At 37.1% G+C, this 17,032-nt stretch overlaps 1 protein-coding gene across 1 annotated transcript in view; it reads right to left on the reverse strand.

Annotated features, from left to right (window-relative positions):
- LOC124403782 (contactin-associated protein-like 2) overlaps positions 1-17,032 on the reverse strand; it is a 264,257-nt gene that overhangs the window by 214,818 nt on the left and 32,407 nt on the right.

The raw sequence follows: 17,032 nt of genomic DNA on the forward strand, positions 1-17,032 counted from the left end.
TCGGTTACAGACGCTGAAGCCGGTTTCTGTCAATGGGTGTTTGATACTTTATGGTGTTGACATCACCCCACCGGTGACAGCCAGCCTTCAATTTTGACTGTTTAGGCTCATTATTCAGAGCATGGACAATGCAGTCGAGTTCCCTCAGGCTCTACTGGGTAGAGGCGTTCCCTTTTGAGTCTGGTTCCTCTCAAAGTCTCTTCCGCATACCATCTCAGGGAATTTTTCATTGCCACTGTCACACATGGCTTGCTCTTTAGTGACAAACTTATAATACTACGGAACAAACCTATACTTTCTTTTATTTTCTGTGTAAAGCTGCTTTGACACAATGGTGACACAAAAGAGCTTATTCAAATAAAAATCTATTGACATAAAAAAAAAAAAAACATTTTAATGAATGTCATACTGTTTGAATTAGAATAGTATCTTATCTCCAAACATCATTTACTTTCGCACTTCAAAACAATTTTTGACCTTTTAAATGCTAGTTACACTATTTTTTTTCCCAAAGAACTTCTCAAAATTAATTACTTGCAAATATCTGTTATCTGTAGTTAATACTGTTATCTGCAGTTTTAAGCATTATCTAGAGTTTAAAAAGCCAAAGACCTAAAAATTAATTTGTTCTGCTATTAAACATCAATTAATAAATTAATTTGTTAATTAATTAAGAATTTTCCATCTAAATTCCTGTTTGGTGGTCAACATACTGTGAAGGTCAATGTTAAAAAAGACCTATATCTTAGACCAGACATCGTACTGATTGCTATCAGAATTCTTCTTATGTAATCGCCAATCCATACTACTCTGTCCTCTACATCTGCCTCTTTTAAATTAACCTCCTGCCTCCTGTCTTCCCTCACCACATCCATAAACCTCCTCCTTGGCCTTCCTCTTTTACTCCTTCCTTGTGGCTTCTCTGCATTCTCCTACCAATATACCCCATGTCACTCCTCCGCACATGTCCAAACCATCTCAATCTCGCCTCCCTCACCTTGTATCCAAAATAGCCTACATGTGCGGTCCCTCTAAAATTTCTGATCCTGCCTATTCTCATCACTCCCAATGAAAATCTCAGCATCTTCAGCTCTGCCACCTATAGCTTTACCTTTTGTCTTTTAGTCAATGCCACTGTCTTTAAACCATACAACATCGCAGGTCATCACATAGTCCTATAAACTTTCCCTTTCACTCTTGTAGATACCTTTCTATATCACAAATCACTCCTGCCACTCCTCTACACCCACTCCACCCTGCCTGCACTCTTTTCTTCACTTCTCTAACACACTTGCCATAACTTTGCACAGTTGACTCCAGGTATTTAAACTCATCCACCTTCACCACCTCTTCCCCCTGCAAAAGCACCACTCCACTGCCCTCCCTCTCATTCACACATTTACTCTGTCTTACTCCTACTAAATTTAATTCCCCTACTCTTCAGCACATATCTCCACCTCTCCAGGTTCGTCTCAACCTGCCACGTACTCTCACCACAAATCATCCGTAAACATCATATTTCTTAGAGGCCGATCTTTGATGCAGTCCCACCTCCACCTTGAACCCGCAGTCATTCCTACTACACTTCACTGCTGCCACACTGTCCTCATACATGTCCTGCACCACCCTCACATACTTCTCTGCCACACCTGACTTCCTTATAAAATACCACAACTCCTCTCTCTGCACCCTGCCATACACTTTCTCTACATCCACAAACGCACAATGCAACTCCTTCTGACCTTCTCTATACTTCTCTATCAACATTCTCGAAGCAAATATTGCATCTGTAGTGGTCTTCCTTGACATAAAACCATACTGTTGATCACAGATGGTCACCTCTTCTCTCAGCCTGACTTCCACTACTCTTTCCCATAACTTCATGATGTGACTGATCAACTTTATTCTTCTGTATTTACTGCAGGTCTGCACATCTCCATTATTCTTAAAAATTGATAATAGCACACTCATTCTACATTTTATTAAACTATCTTGTTATAAACTCCACTGCCATCTCTCCTAAACATCTCTACGCTTCTACTGGTATGTCATCTGGTCCAACCGACTTTCCACTCTCCTCCTTACTAATCCTAATCACTTACTGCTTCACCATCTCCACATCATCTAACCTTTTCTCTCTCATTTTCCTCATTGATCAGCTGCTCAAAAAACTCCCTTCACCTTCTCAACACACTCTCCTCACTAGTCAACACACTTCCATCTCCATCCTTTATTGCTCTAACCTGCAGCACATCCTTCCCAGCTCAGTCCCTCTGCCTTGCCAATCGGTACAAATCCTTTTCTCTTTCCTTGGTCTCCAACATCTCAACAACTTCTCCATCTTCTTAAAAAAAGTATTTACCATTGCCAATTCCATCCTTTTAGCAATATCTACCAAAATTTGCCCTTCCAAATTCCTCTCCCTAAGGCCATACCTACCCATCACCTCCTCTTCACCTCTGTTCCCTTCACCAACATGCCCATTGAAGTCTGCTATCAGATTTGATGTGCACATTCTCAACTGCAGCACACGTCAGTAAAACATCAAGTGTATGTCAGAGCTCTACTTAAAAAATAAAATACATGTTACCTTTACCATCTATACTAGACACCTCACCAACCATGGGTGTGGCTTGATACCTAGATGAGAGGCCCAGTCTGTTAAGCCTTAGCTGCTGGCACTGCCACTAAGCCTAGCTAGCCGACATCCAGGTATTTAGTATTTTATCTACCTGTTTACCAAATGTGGTCCTCCTGGGTGCATTAAACTCCTTGTGACATAGCCCGAAGTTCACAGAAGTACATTACCTCCTTCAGCACAACATGAGGCTGAAAGGCTATAAAATGGCATGTTCCTAAAACGGCATGGCTAATGTACTCCTGTCCTTCATGACATCTGTCGCAAGATCTTTATTCATTAATTAGTTCATTCATATGCTTTCATGTTTGCTTTATCCTTGTCAGTCTTGTGTCCGGAACACCAAGAGTGAGACAGGATAAAAACAGCTTGAAACACAGCTTGAAACACAGATCAGTCACCGGGCACCATGCACACACACACACACACACACACACACACACACACACACACACACACAAACCACACACACTCCCATTCACAAATAGTGCAAAAAATTGTCTATTAGCATGTTTTGGGGAGGTGGGGAAAAAAAAAATTCATACACTAATCCAAAACTCAATAGGGAACTTGAAACTATAAAACAGTAGCATTACCTATAGAATACTTATACTTAAATTTGTCTACAAATTGAACATTAACTGGTTTTGACTGGTAATAGCTAAGAATCAGACGTGGCATCACAAATTACGAGTTAAAAATATATAATATCAAAATTGCCATAGAAAATACCTGGCAATTAAGGATCATGAATGATTAAATAAATCCCTGAATTACATTTCTCATATGCCCTCTATTTGTATAAATGTTTTCTCTCCCACCACAAATTTGTAACAAAAAATGCATAAAAAATGCAATAACAGCCAGAATGTGATTGCAATTTGCATCTAAGCAGCATGCTGAGCCCAGCATCTTAAATAATTAAGTAACCACAGGTTCCAAGAATGGGATGAATACTGGAATGCAACATGAGATTTGTATAAACAGCCTGTTGGACTGACAATGCTATTTAATGTTGGAAGTAAAGTATAAATTAAGGGTATCGTAGATTATCGTAGATGTTGTGTTATATTCTGTTATGTTTGTGTGCTTGTTTGTGTATGTAGCACATCTTGTAATTAGAATAGATATGTGTTAGCAGGTTGTGCATCCCTTTAAAAAAACTGTAAAAAAATTAATAAAAATAAATGGTTTTGAGAGAAAGCAAAAAAATTGTATAAAGAGAAGAATTAAATTGCTATCAATCAACAGATTTATGAACAGTTCTAAAGTTGTTGTGTTGAAAGCAAAACAATTGAGCAAGCATTAGGATTTGACTTTAACAAAGGCCAGATTGTAATATTTAGATGACTGGGTCAGAGCATCTATAAAACAGCATTTTTCTGAAGTGTTCCCAGTATGCAGTGGTTAGTACCTTAAAAGAAATGGCTGAAGAAAAGACAACTACTAAACATGTAACAGGGTTATGGACACCCAAAGCTTACTAATGTGCATGGGGAACAAAGACTAGCCTATCTAGTATGTTTCATAATACTTAAGCATTGAATTTCATGTGAATGCTACTTTGACAGACATACTTTCCTTAATGGGAACAGTATTCCCTAATGGCATTGATTTAGCAGTGCAAATATCTTTGATGACTCACAGTGCAAGTGAACAACAGGGGGACACATCTTCTATTCTATTTTTCAATCAGCATTTTGACAACGTTTTTCATTTCGGAAGTAGACTCAATGTTATCACATCCAACCTGCTCTGCCACAGCTAACAACCTGTGCTCCATCATCCAGTACACATCTGAGACCAAGTTGTAGAGACAGCACCTCCCCACCAGCCCCAGAAGCCACTGTGCCCCATTCCCCCTTAAATGCTAATTTACATTTAACATACATAACATAAACTTTAAACTTTTAATAAAAGTTATGACAAAAGATGTACAATGGCAATGAGTTCTTTACGCGTTTTCTTGGCAGTCAGCGCATGTGCAGAGAGAGAGAGAGAGAGAGATGTGGATTAAGATCAAAATATCTTAGTTGAAAAAAATTTTAGCAGATGGATTATACATGGTCACACTAAAAAACAACCTTTCATTATCAAAAAAAATCAGGCTCAATAGATATAGCAGATGGCTCTATATCACATCTCACACACACACACACACACACACACACACGCACACACGCACACACACACAAACAAACACACACACACTGTTTTTGTTTTTTTCTTTGAATTGAGACAGGTCACAGACAGGGAGTGTTACACATTTTATACTGCCTTTTTGCAAATAGACCAGTAAGTAGCCTGTTTAAGACAGAATCAGGCAAAATTCATTTTAGCTCTTCTCGCTCATGCTGCCACCCACATTCATAGGCTCCCTTTCTCTACCATGCTTACTGTTTCTCATCCATCTCCATCAAGTGCTTTGCAATTGAAATGCACTGAGGTCTGGCAGCAAGAACACTCTGAAGGGAAAAATAGATTCACCAACATAGATCAATCTTTGGATCCTTATTGTTGCATGCCAGCACGCAGTATGCATTATTATTGATGTCCATTCCAGCAGACCAGTAGACTGACCTGCATTAAATTAGCACAAGTAAAAGACATTTATTGGCTAGTAGTATTTGATGGCAATCCACAGTACAGACAATTAGACCTGTATTTGAAGTGGAATGAAATTTAAATTATCAGAAAATTACAGTGCTCGTTCAGTCCTTAAAAGCATTTTATCCACTAAGTTGCATTGGAGTGTCTGGCTAACACACTTAGTAACATGCTTTAACTTCATAAACACTAAGACAAACCCACAATTTTTCACCCACTCTGTCCTTTTTCAAAGACAAAACAACTTTTCCAAGATGTATTTGGCAAGTCTTTTTAAGACTACAGTTTATACCTGATAGTCAAAAGCTACTGTTCGATTCACTAAGGATTTATATATTATTATATTATTATATATATTATATTTCATGACATGCTGTTACATACTTTGTGGCAAATGCTGCTGTGTGCCCTTTACCAAGATAAAGCTGTCATTTTTTTTCTAGCTGAGTCAAGGTTGTGATAAGCATTTGCTTTTCTGGCCATGCTAAGAGCAAGCTTTACAGGTCTTGACAGGTTTTAAGTCTGTAACAAACTGTAACAAACATTTTATCCAAGGTTTATTTATTATTCGTTGTTTGTTGTCTGTTCTGCATGTTATGGACAATTTTCATGTTATATTGCAACCATGCACCTTTAGGCTTATTTGAGAAATATTATCACTTCCACTGCCTCACCTTTACATTATAATTTGCACTGCCTCACTACATACCCTGCACAAATTGTAAAGTCTATATATTTAGATGGTGGTCTAGTGGTTAGGATGCGGCGCTCTCATTGCTGTGGCCCGGGTTTGATCCCCGGTCAGGGAACCGACCCCAGCCACTCCTAGTGCCGGTCCCAAGCACGGATAAATGGGGAGGTTTGCATTAGGAAGGGCATCCAGCGTAAAAACATGTGCCAAATCAAACATGTGGATGATCCACTGTGGCGACCCCTAATGGAAGAAGCTGAAAGAAAGTATTTGGGTATTATTTTATTTTCATATTTGTATAGCACAAGCACACTATGACAAATTGTTTTTACATGCAATCCTTTTACATGGCATTAAAGATGATTCTGATTAAGAGGAAACCTAATTCTGGAAAGCAATGGTTGGGATGGTTAAATATTTAACCTTAACTTGCAGAATTGATGCTTTCCTTATATTTTCTTTAATGCTTTTTGTGATTTATATGTCTAAAGACTAAGCTAGAGGGCCAAAGAATTTTTTGTCAATTTATTGTAAATGGCCTAAATAGCAAGGGCAGCAGCTATCTGAATGCACTTTCAATTTCCGCCATATTCCTGTGCGTCTTCCTTGACCTTTGGCAGATCCCTTATGCTCTCTGAGAAATATAAATAATATAATAGCAGTGTAAACATTTTGCTACTATGTCCAGCTTTGGTCTGTGGCTTGGTTATTAAAGTATTCATCTTTCTAAGTACCGTTTGAATTCCACCCAGTATGTCTCATGGCATGGAGCACAAGAATGAAGATATATGTGAATTAGAGGTTGCAGTTCCTCGACTGTCTGTACATGAACTAGGGATTGCAGATCGGCCCCTTATTGCTGCAGAAGAAGTGGGTTAAAAAAAGGCACCTAGAGATATAGCTCTTACATATATATACATATAAATGCAGTCTTGGTTTTTTTGTCAGTCTGCTCGATTTTTTCTTTAATAGATTCTCTCTGTACATGTCGGATAGTCAGGCTATGTATCTGATTCAAGGCTGCCAAAGAACCCACAGCCTTTTTGTTGGTTCAAATGACCACCATAAATGGATTCAGGTAACTCAGCCTCTTCCTGACCTCTCAACACACATCTCAAGCTACACTGACATCACCAGCTTGAGCACTTCACTGTCTTGTGCTATTCGACAGGAAACTGGTTTTCCCACCCGCTGCTAAACAAAAAAACACCTGCAAAAAACGCATCTCAAAATTGAACAGCAGAGAATAGAAATAGTATTTTTTTAATATTGAAATATAGTACCAGAGAATTAATATATATATATATATATATATATATATATATATATATATATATATATATATATATATATAAAATTCTTTTTTTTTGTTTGTTTTTATATACACATATTTATTCTGTCACAGAGAGGGAATGTATTTGAACTGTGCAAAAGTATAAATCTGATACTGATGTTATTCTATTGTATTATTTAACTAATTTCAAGTAATAAAACGTATACCGTATTTTTCGGACTATAAGCCGCTACTTTTTTCCCACGTTTTGAACCCCACGGCTTAAACAACGAAGCGGCTAATTTATGGATTTTTCCTGGGTTTTTCCCGGTTTCACAAACTTCAATCCAAAAAACTGAGCGACATAACATTAGACCAATGAAATTTCCGAACGGAAACAAAAAAACGCACCTCACCTGTGTTCTGAGCTGCACGGCATCGGGAGAAAAAACTTTCACCGTTGTTGATTTTTAAACGCACAACGATGTCAAAAGATAAACTCCCGAGAGAAATAGTTGTGAAAGGAAGGAGGAAGACAGTGAACAATGACTTTCTTGGTCGGCTACTGTTTAGATACACGCCGTTGTAGCATGTTGAGTCTGGGTGAAGGGATAGCTCACTAACTCCAGTTGCAAATGAAATCTTACAAGCACAGACAGGTTTCCAAAATCCATGCTTTTTTATTTTTCTTGACAACAGCGTTATGGGTTAGTCAAAGAAACTTAGAAATCAGCATCATAAAATAATGAGCACATAATCCTCATTCTCACACGCACACACACGCAGTAATACCGGAAGAATGCAGTGACGTGCTGTTCCCAAAATACAACATATTTTACCCGTTACACCGTGTAACAAACACTCTTTTTTGATAAAGCCTGTGTAAAGTTTATCAGTTTCAGTGTAGAGTGTAGCGGCTTATTTATGTTAAAAATAAAATTATTTGTCAAATTCAACTTATATAACGGTGCGCTTTATAGTCCGGAAATTACAGTAACTAAAAATTATAAATACCTTAATAGTAAGGTTTGTTCACTTTGGAAAAGTTAACATTAGGCTTGATAGAAATAAATTATAAAAGTTTTAACCAGTGTAATACCAAACTGTATAGAATATTAGGATAGCAGCTATTTTTCTACATTCCCTTTATTTAGTATTCTTATCCAAGCATTTGAGAGCATTTAATAGCACAGTGAAGATTTTCTATTTATGCTTACCAGATCAAGTCGAAATTTTTTCAAAAATCTTTACCTGATTTATAGTATTATAGTAAAATTTATAGTAAAATCTAGTGGTGATTTCCCCTCCCTGGTTTTACAAATTAAAAACTATTTTTTGTGAAACATTCTACGTTATCTCATGCATTAAGCAAAACAAAAAACCCTCATGCTTACAGTCATCCTCACAAGAAGTGAAATTCCCATTATTTTTTGAGTGCTAGTATCCTTTTTGTTGAAAGCTCATTGTGATGAAATGAAAACATTTTCTTCTGCATCCAAAGGAAAACACGAAAGAAGGTATGCTTGTATTGTTTTAAGCATTCAACTGCCAGTCGCTTAAACCCCAGAGCTGGAGCTTTAGGTAAACAAAATTAACTTTATTCCATAGCCTCTTTTCTGCTAGTTTATTGAACAATTTTCAGAAAGATGTTCTTGCCAAACCGAGCCCCCACAGCTGCCATATTTATTTGGAAATCCCATACTGCAGAGACCCTGAGAAATAATTCCTTGTGAGTTTTAAGAAGGGTAGTCAAGCATCAAATTAAATCTGTACCCCTCACTTCTGACTTGCTGTGGCGACAGATGGGTTTGCTGAACTTCAGCAGTTTGTAAACATATACATGCTGCTGCACTTTCGCATCAGGAAGGAGTTACACTCGGCACCAATGAAAATAATTTCTCATGAATAGTTATATCTATTCCCATGGAATTTTTTCTTCCTCTCATTCTGCATAGTTTTAAGTTTCAGAGTTCAACAAGTAGTATGGTCATTTATTTGTTATTTGTGTTGCAAAAGATATGTAACTTTTTAATTGTTCACTATTTTAAATTTGTATAAACCATATGATATTTGCTACACAGAGGTAATGATATACTTAGAAATAACAAGTGAATTGTTTTTGTGTGAACAATTAATGGGAGTTGCAAATGAAAAGTTTAAACCCATAAACAACAGCCAGTGGCATTATCAACAACTTTTACAGGACAGGATAAAGGTATCACAATCCTCACAGTTAAAGAAAACCCAGTGATCAGAAATATAAAGGCCAAACCACAAAATAAAAACCAGTCTTCAGAATATTAGTCACAGAACAGCAAAGTGATGGAAAGGCCAAAGTGATGAGAAATGATCTGGTCATGAAATGCAAAAGCTCCTCATTCAAGCACACTGGAGGCAGTGTCATAGCTTGAACTTGCATGACTGCATCTAGAATGGGCTGATGATGTAAATATAAGTCATGAAGGTAGTATCAGGTCGATCTCAAAGATCTAGAGAAACATTTAAAGAGAAATTCAAAAATAAATATATTCATTGTAACTTGAAAAAACTTAACTTTACAAAAATATTAACTTCATAAGAGGACAAAAGTGGGTTGTTTAAGGCTGGCCCAGTCAGTCATTAGACCCTGATGCAATTAAGCATGTAAAATGTCTTAGTCAACTAAGCAGAGAGTGCTAACGTGAACAAAGGCTAAAGAAGAACATTTCTTCAAAAGTTATATTTGCTTTCATTTTGAGGCATGCTGTGGTTCTCAATAGGGATGCACGTCTCCATAGCTGAGACCGATGCGATTCGCATCTCCATGCATAGCCAATGATAAAGCAACTACCCATGTGATGCGATAGTATTCACCCCTATTTTAATGCAATGCAATTCAATTGCAACACAATGCAATTCTATGCAATAAGATGGAATGGTAGAAATATAATGCTATGCAATTCAATATGGTACAGATAGTTCGCTTTTATTTCTTTGGTTCAGACAGACAGCAAATCATACATTTAAAAAACAATCATAAAAAAACAAGTGCCTTCTGACTTCTAAAGCATGGACCTTTCACAAACAGGTCAAACAGGTAGCTCTACCTCTGCCCTGTTAATCTATATTTTATGCGACTCTCAGGACATGCCTTGGCCTCCATAGTGTTGTGATACAGTATGTCATATTCACGTAGCAGTAGCAAAAGCTACTTTAGCGAAAAGAAATTAATCTACATATAAAATATTGGTCGCTTTCTAAATAATAAAAGCATAGTGCATCTATTTATAATTATTTAAAAATAAATAGCTTTTTAACCGAGGTAAATATGCTAAAAGCGATGCGATACAAATGCCAAATTGTATCCGATGCACACTTTTTTAAAGCTGATGCATTGCATCGTTAACTTTCATGCTGATGCACCGACGCGAATGGTGAATCTTACCATCCCCAGATCTCACACTTGCTTCAATTATAAGACAGTTCATAAACAAGTCAAAAGGAAAAAAGTCAACTATGTAAATATGTGTAACTCCTTTCTGTCTGTGTGAATATGAATGGGCATAAATGATGCATGAACCATCATCTGCTGTGACGGAGAGAACTGTGAATGAGTAAGTGACTGGAGGACTGATGGAGCAGAGGAAGGCCTGATGAGAGAATGCTGATCAGAGCAAGGTGTGCTAGAAGATAGCATGTAGATAAGGCACTGGCAAGTTTTCACCTATGATTTGTAGCTCATTAGCTTACAGAAATTAAACTGACATCCCCCTGGCAACACATAAATTATGAGTCTTTCCAAAAAATCTATGGATTTGCATAATTGAATCTCTGATGACTTGAAGTGGCAGTTTGATTCCTTATTATAGGCATAACACATGATCACAAACTGTTTTAAAGGATAACACATGGACACAGAGCTGGACTCTTTAGAGATAATGGATTATACAGATCAAAGATTATGACCAACATTTAAGCAGTATCCTTTTGCGAGGGTGAACAGTGGCCTGAATGAGAAGAAAAAAATAGTAATTTGAGTTAAAATCTGTATAAATCTGTTGTCATCCTTCATAACAGTTGCTGTTGTTTTTTTATGGAATGACTAAAAATTAGTAATTTCCTCTCTTTTGTTAACATACTTAAGAAAACAGAAGTGACTCCTACTCACTGTTTCTTTGAACTCAAGGCAATGCCTGTACAATAGCAATTGTTTCTTGATCTTTAGACAAACATCACACAACTTCACCACATGTACACTTGAAGATTCAGCAGAAAAGATAATGACTCAATTAGCATAATGCCTCATCTGCAAATACTTAGAGCAGAAGTAACCTAAGTCTCCCATGAGCATTTGTCCTTCTCCATTTGCCCTTCTCCATTCATTTCCACTGGGAGGATAAAGGATAACATAGCCCACCCCCCTGCAAGCTATATTACATTCCACTGTTTTGTCGTTCTACACATCTAGTTAAATGTCTAGTACTGTATACAAACACAATTTTGTGCACTACCAGCTTGGTATAAAATGCCTACACACTAAAAGTGTTCAGGTGTCTCAAAAGACCCTGAATTGTAAAATTTTCCCACTCATAAAAAGCCCATCTGCCAACGTCAGAGTGCCATTAATAAGGAACGAGACAGATCGGGTAATATAAGCCAGGCAACTTTTTAATGCAACAGCCCACAAGTTATAAATTCCCTGCAGTAATGGGTCAAGCAACGGTTATTATCCCAGGCTCTGCTAAGGAAAATGCTGAGCTATGCGAATTAATCACAGATATATTGTGAGAATGCATTCAGCAGATAAGCAGCTCCCCATGGCTGCTCAAACCAAACCAGTTAATGGCTAATGAAGTTTTGCCTGTATTTTGCTAGTGCTGCACAAGCAAACCAGGTTGGTTGAGGTGTTTGATTGCAATTTTATATTTACTTTTATTTTCACTTCATCATGCATGCTCATATTAAACTTCGTGCTATTATCAAAACAAAAAAAACTTAATCCCTTAGTTATTTCTTTCTACTCACTGGCTTCTGTTAGTTTACTGCTTCTTTGTTCCCACACATCCCTCTCTCTCTTCCCCATTCCTGAACCCAAACCTCAAAATAAAGTTAAATATATCAACACATTGCCAATTAACAATAATATATTTTTTTTCTACAATGAATTTTATGTGCTGAGCTTAATTTAATGAGAAGTTATTACCTCTATGAAACAGTGACTACACTAGGGCATCAGACCTCATTTATTAAGCTGAATACCAAGCAATGTATGCATAAACTATTTCTATGTGTTTATACTAGAACTTACTACATGCTACTTGTGAGTATGTGTAAAATTGCATGTCAGAAGATGTAAAAATGTAAACATTTTAAATCATGCCCTTATGTACATAAAAAAAAAAACATTTGAGTTTGTTTTACCTATTTAATTTTTTTTTGCCTATTTTTATTATACTTACCCAACTATACTTAACCAATTATAGCCAATGTGCTTTTTCTAGAAAAACAGCATTCATTAAAAAATAAAGTACAAAAATAGAAGGGGGCACAAAAACTGGAATAAAATAAATAAATCAATAAAATAATCGATAAATTATGATAAGTGAAGTGCCAGCATATGAATGGAGGATGCACTGAACTGTCCATGCATAAGTTAAACAAATGCCTCATTCGACATTTAATTTAGTGCTCACGTTTTATTAATAACAATGTATATTATTAAACATTTGTATTGCCATAAAAGTGAATCCTAGTAACTGACAACTTCTTTCTTTCAGACTTTACTCTGAAGGTTAATACTTTGCCCCCCAGCTCTCTGTGCACTTGGATAAAAACATTTTGCATGCATTGTGGGCATCATTAAATGTAAATGAGCTGGGTCAGTAACATGCTTTGCTCTGGGTAATCAACACTGACATGTAAATACAAAGACAATCAGTATTTCCGAAACTTAAATTTGGTGAAAAAATGGTTTCACAACTTTACTTGAAGATTTATACAAAAGGGATACAAAAAATAAAGCCTTTCTATGCATCGGTTGCACAACAAAGATTTATTAGTCTTTTAGACAACAAATATATTCTATAAGTTGCTCTTGAAGAGGGCATCTGTTAAATAAACAGCATAAAATGAAAAAAAAAATTTTACATTTAACGAATATACATGGTTTTCATTAATACCAAATTTCCTGTGTTACTGTTAATATACATTATTTAAGGTATATACCCTTTTTTTACCCAGCTTGATAAATGAAGCCCACTGGGACCATGTACAGTACAAACAAGAATAATGACAGTTCAAAACTAAGAAAATGCACTTGCATGATTTATATTCCAGGTCAATTTGGCCCACAAAGGTCCATTGTTTTCAAATCTGAGCTTGGCTGTCAGTCTGCTAATAAACTGAAGATGAAAAAGAATTATATATTTCAGAATGATTATGACTCAAAGCTAAATCCAAATCAGCAGAAAAATGTCTTAGCCAAATAAAAGATTAGTGTTTTTGAATTACTTGGGCAAAGCTGAGACCTAAATAAATAACCCAAGTGTAAATCTGTGGTTTGACCTCTCTGTGTTGTAAACAGGAGATGCATTTATAATTTGATGGATCTCGAATAACTTTGCAAAAAAGAGTGGGAAAAGCTGGCCAGTCAAACTGTGCGATGCTGATAAAGTCTTACTCAAAAAGACTTGAGTAATATATTTAAAGTGTACAAATACACAATATTTGCTTAACCATGTGGACAGCTTATTACATCATAAAAGCCAACATTTAAACTGGGGTGTACAGACATGTTTATATCCAATGTATGTCGAAATGCTTGAAATACCTTCTCGGCAGTCATGCTGAAATAACTATTCGGCGGTCTTAAAAACTGCTGGCAGAGTTTAGATAAAACTAAAGGACAAAATATCTGTCTATTGCCAGCTAGTTTGACCTCTGAACTGACCCCGTAAGGCTGAAGACAGTAATAATATTAATATTCTTGTACACCAAAAAGATGATGGAGAATAGAAACTGAGAATAGTTTTGTTTGAACAATAGCTGGAGCACATTCTGAATATGATTTGATAAAACATTTTAAACATCTCTCAATAGTTTTTTTGCACTTAGAATGTATTGGGTCTTTGTTTCTTCCTGACTCTTCAGTGTCTATAAAAATACTGTATAAACGGATGTAATGAGAACAGAATGAAGACTGAATGTCTAAATGTCACTGCCACTTATTGTGGTATCGTTTGTGCTGGCCAAAAGGCTGGTAAAATGTAATCAGGAAGAGGATCACTTTCCCATTTTCTGATAAGACTAATTAGAGACAATTAACTGAAAACATGAGAAAAACAGATGAATGCTCAGCTTCTTAAAAACAATGGCACCACAATGATCACCATTAATGATGATTAATCACTATCACTGATATCATAATTCCTTTCTGTCTTGGTGAACATTTTTGGAATTTGGTATTGGGGCATATTTAAGCTGAAGAGTCTTATGTTTTAAGAGTCTTGATGTTTCAATGACAATGTAATTTTAAAACAGGACCCTACACACATGTTCAGTGGCAAAAAAACATGATTTTGTCTATAGTTGGTATACTATTCGAGACTGGCTTAAGTTAGAAGGTAAGTAATACGTTTGCACTTTAATAGATGTTTTTATGCCTTGTTTTTGAAGGTTATTTTTCCTGATTGTGTGAACCCCTCTAAGTTATGGTCTGGCACCAGCCATGGTATATCAGCAATTTTTACATATAATAGAATAAAATCCAGCATGTTCTGAAGGCAGTGGTATAAGTAAAATAATTATGCACTCAAAGCTTTACAAAAAAAACTTGGAGAGCAATGTTTCCAAATGCCTGAAGAATTGTTTTACGTTACCAAACATGTATATCTATTTCTTTCCCCATCCATCAAGAGATTATGGACACTGGAGAGATGTAATTTTTACATATGACATAAAAAATGTCAGTGGGTTCTAAATCTTTTAAGGCTGAGGCAATCAATGACAACAGATAATGGTACCTGACACTAATTTGGTTTAGGCCATTATAATCAATACTGTACAGGGTCTGACTGTGCCCCTCTCTTTTGAAGAAGGAAGAATCCATTAGGAGATGTAGGAGATGTGGATGCCCTGATGTATCATTGTTTCAGTGCTTCAGCAAAGCATTAAATACATTACCTTAGAGAAAAGCAGATTAATGATGCACTCGTGAATTCTCGTGAAAGGGACACGACACAGAATACCCTTAAAAACTCACAATGGGCTGGAATGTTGACACCTACATGTCAGAGATTTCTACAGTTGTAGAGGCAGTTACGATGGTATTTGAAATACACTGAGGAGGCAAGACTTTGATTTTTTTGGTAGAAATTGGTGATAATTGGAAATGTGTGTTTGGTGTCAATGGAAACAGGGGCAGTTGGGTTTTTTGAGAGATTCTGGGACAAAAAGGGAGATCTTCTTATTGTGCATAGTGCATGTGCCTACTGTGCAGGGGAATTAAATAATGATTGTAGTGAGTCTTCAATCTGCAATCTAGAGTTTGGATGCAGATAAGAATGTTTAAATTCTACACAAGAATCTTGAGCTAAAGAGCCATTGTTAAGTCTATGAAGTTTCTGGCTATTCTGGTGTTAATACTCTGGTTGTCTTCTACGAGACACTTTTCAGTAAACAAGTTGGATAGTATTTTTGGCTATAGGGTTCCTTCTTGATACTTTTCAGTGGTAAGGCATTCACTATTCTGTATAAGTTTTACTTGTGCTCACTTATACAAGTCAGTGATGAAATGAGCTCAGAATTTTGATCTTTCTGACAATTTTAGACTGTTCTGTTTTAGTATTAAAACAAAGAATATCACAATTAAGCTTAGCCTCTGTCATATAAATCAAGAGAGATTATTACAGGTTTGGAGTTAGGTCTTGACTTGACAGGTAAATGGTGGAGTTGGTTAGTTGGAGTTGGAAGTGCTCCATGTGTGTTTGTCTATGGCAAGTGGTAAATATCCTAACAAAATATGAAAGCAAAAATGAAGAGCAAGCACTCTTTTTGCCTGTGTGTTCCTCCTTGCCCCCACTATATTATGGGGTGGGGTGTTGTTGGGGGGTACACACAGCCTGTGTGTGCTTGGAGGCAGAGCACGCTAGGTCGGTTCCTCAAAGGAGCTGACTGTGCATATTGTGCTCGCATGTCAACATTCGGAAGCATGCCATTTGGCAGTTTCCTCCCTCTGTGCTCCACCTCTCTTCCTCCTAAGAGGGGGAGGGGATGGATGCCAGTGAGCCCCTAGACATGCCTCCTGCTTTTGTTTGCTTTTGGTCCTGATGTCAGGACTATCTGGGGATTAAAGTGGGGCAAAGTGAGGAAGTTTTACTGTATTTACCTCAGTTTACGGTGCCCACCCATCCCAGGCGACCTCAGAGAAACGGCGCATTAACCCTGACACATATGTGCTTCAGGGAACATCCCCCTTGGTTAAGACCAAGTGCTGGGGAAAGTGTGGATCCCCCAGAACAGGGGATCACCTATATATGCATGGGATGGGATTCCATTAATATGTGGAAGCAGTGGCCCTACTCAAATGAATCCATCGTTACGGTGGTCAAGAGAGTGAAAGAATGCAGTCACTTACTGTGAAGCAGTTTTGAGACCCGCTGGGTCTGATGGCAGCCCAGCTTCCTGCACATAGGACCCCTCCAATCGTGGCTCAGAAAGAGAGGGTTCTCCCAGAGGGGGACCTCATAATCAAGGTCATGCGGTAAGCCTTATGGGCCTTATACATTTAGAAATTACCTGGGTTCTTGTGTTGGGAGTTCCTTGCCAATGTGTAGCGCTAATGGCC

Source organism: Silurus meridionalis, chromosome 21 (genome assembly GCF_014805685.1).
Source record: "Silurus meridionalis isolate SWU-2019-XX chromosome 21, ASM1480568v1, whole genome shotgun sequence".
Taxonomy (NCBI): domain Eukaryota; kingdom Metazoa; phylum Chordata; class Actinopteri; order Siluriformes; family Siluridae; genus Silurus; species Silurus meridionalis.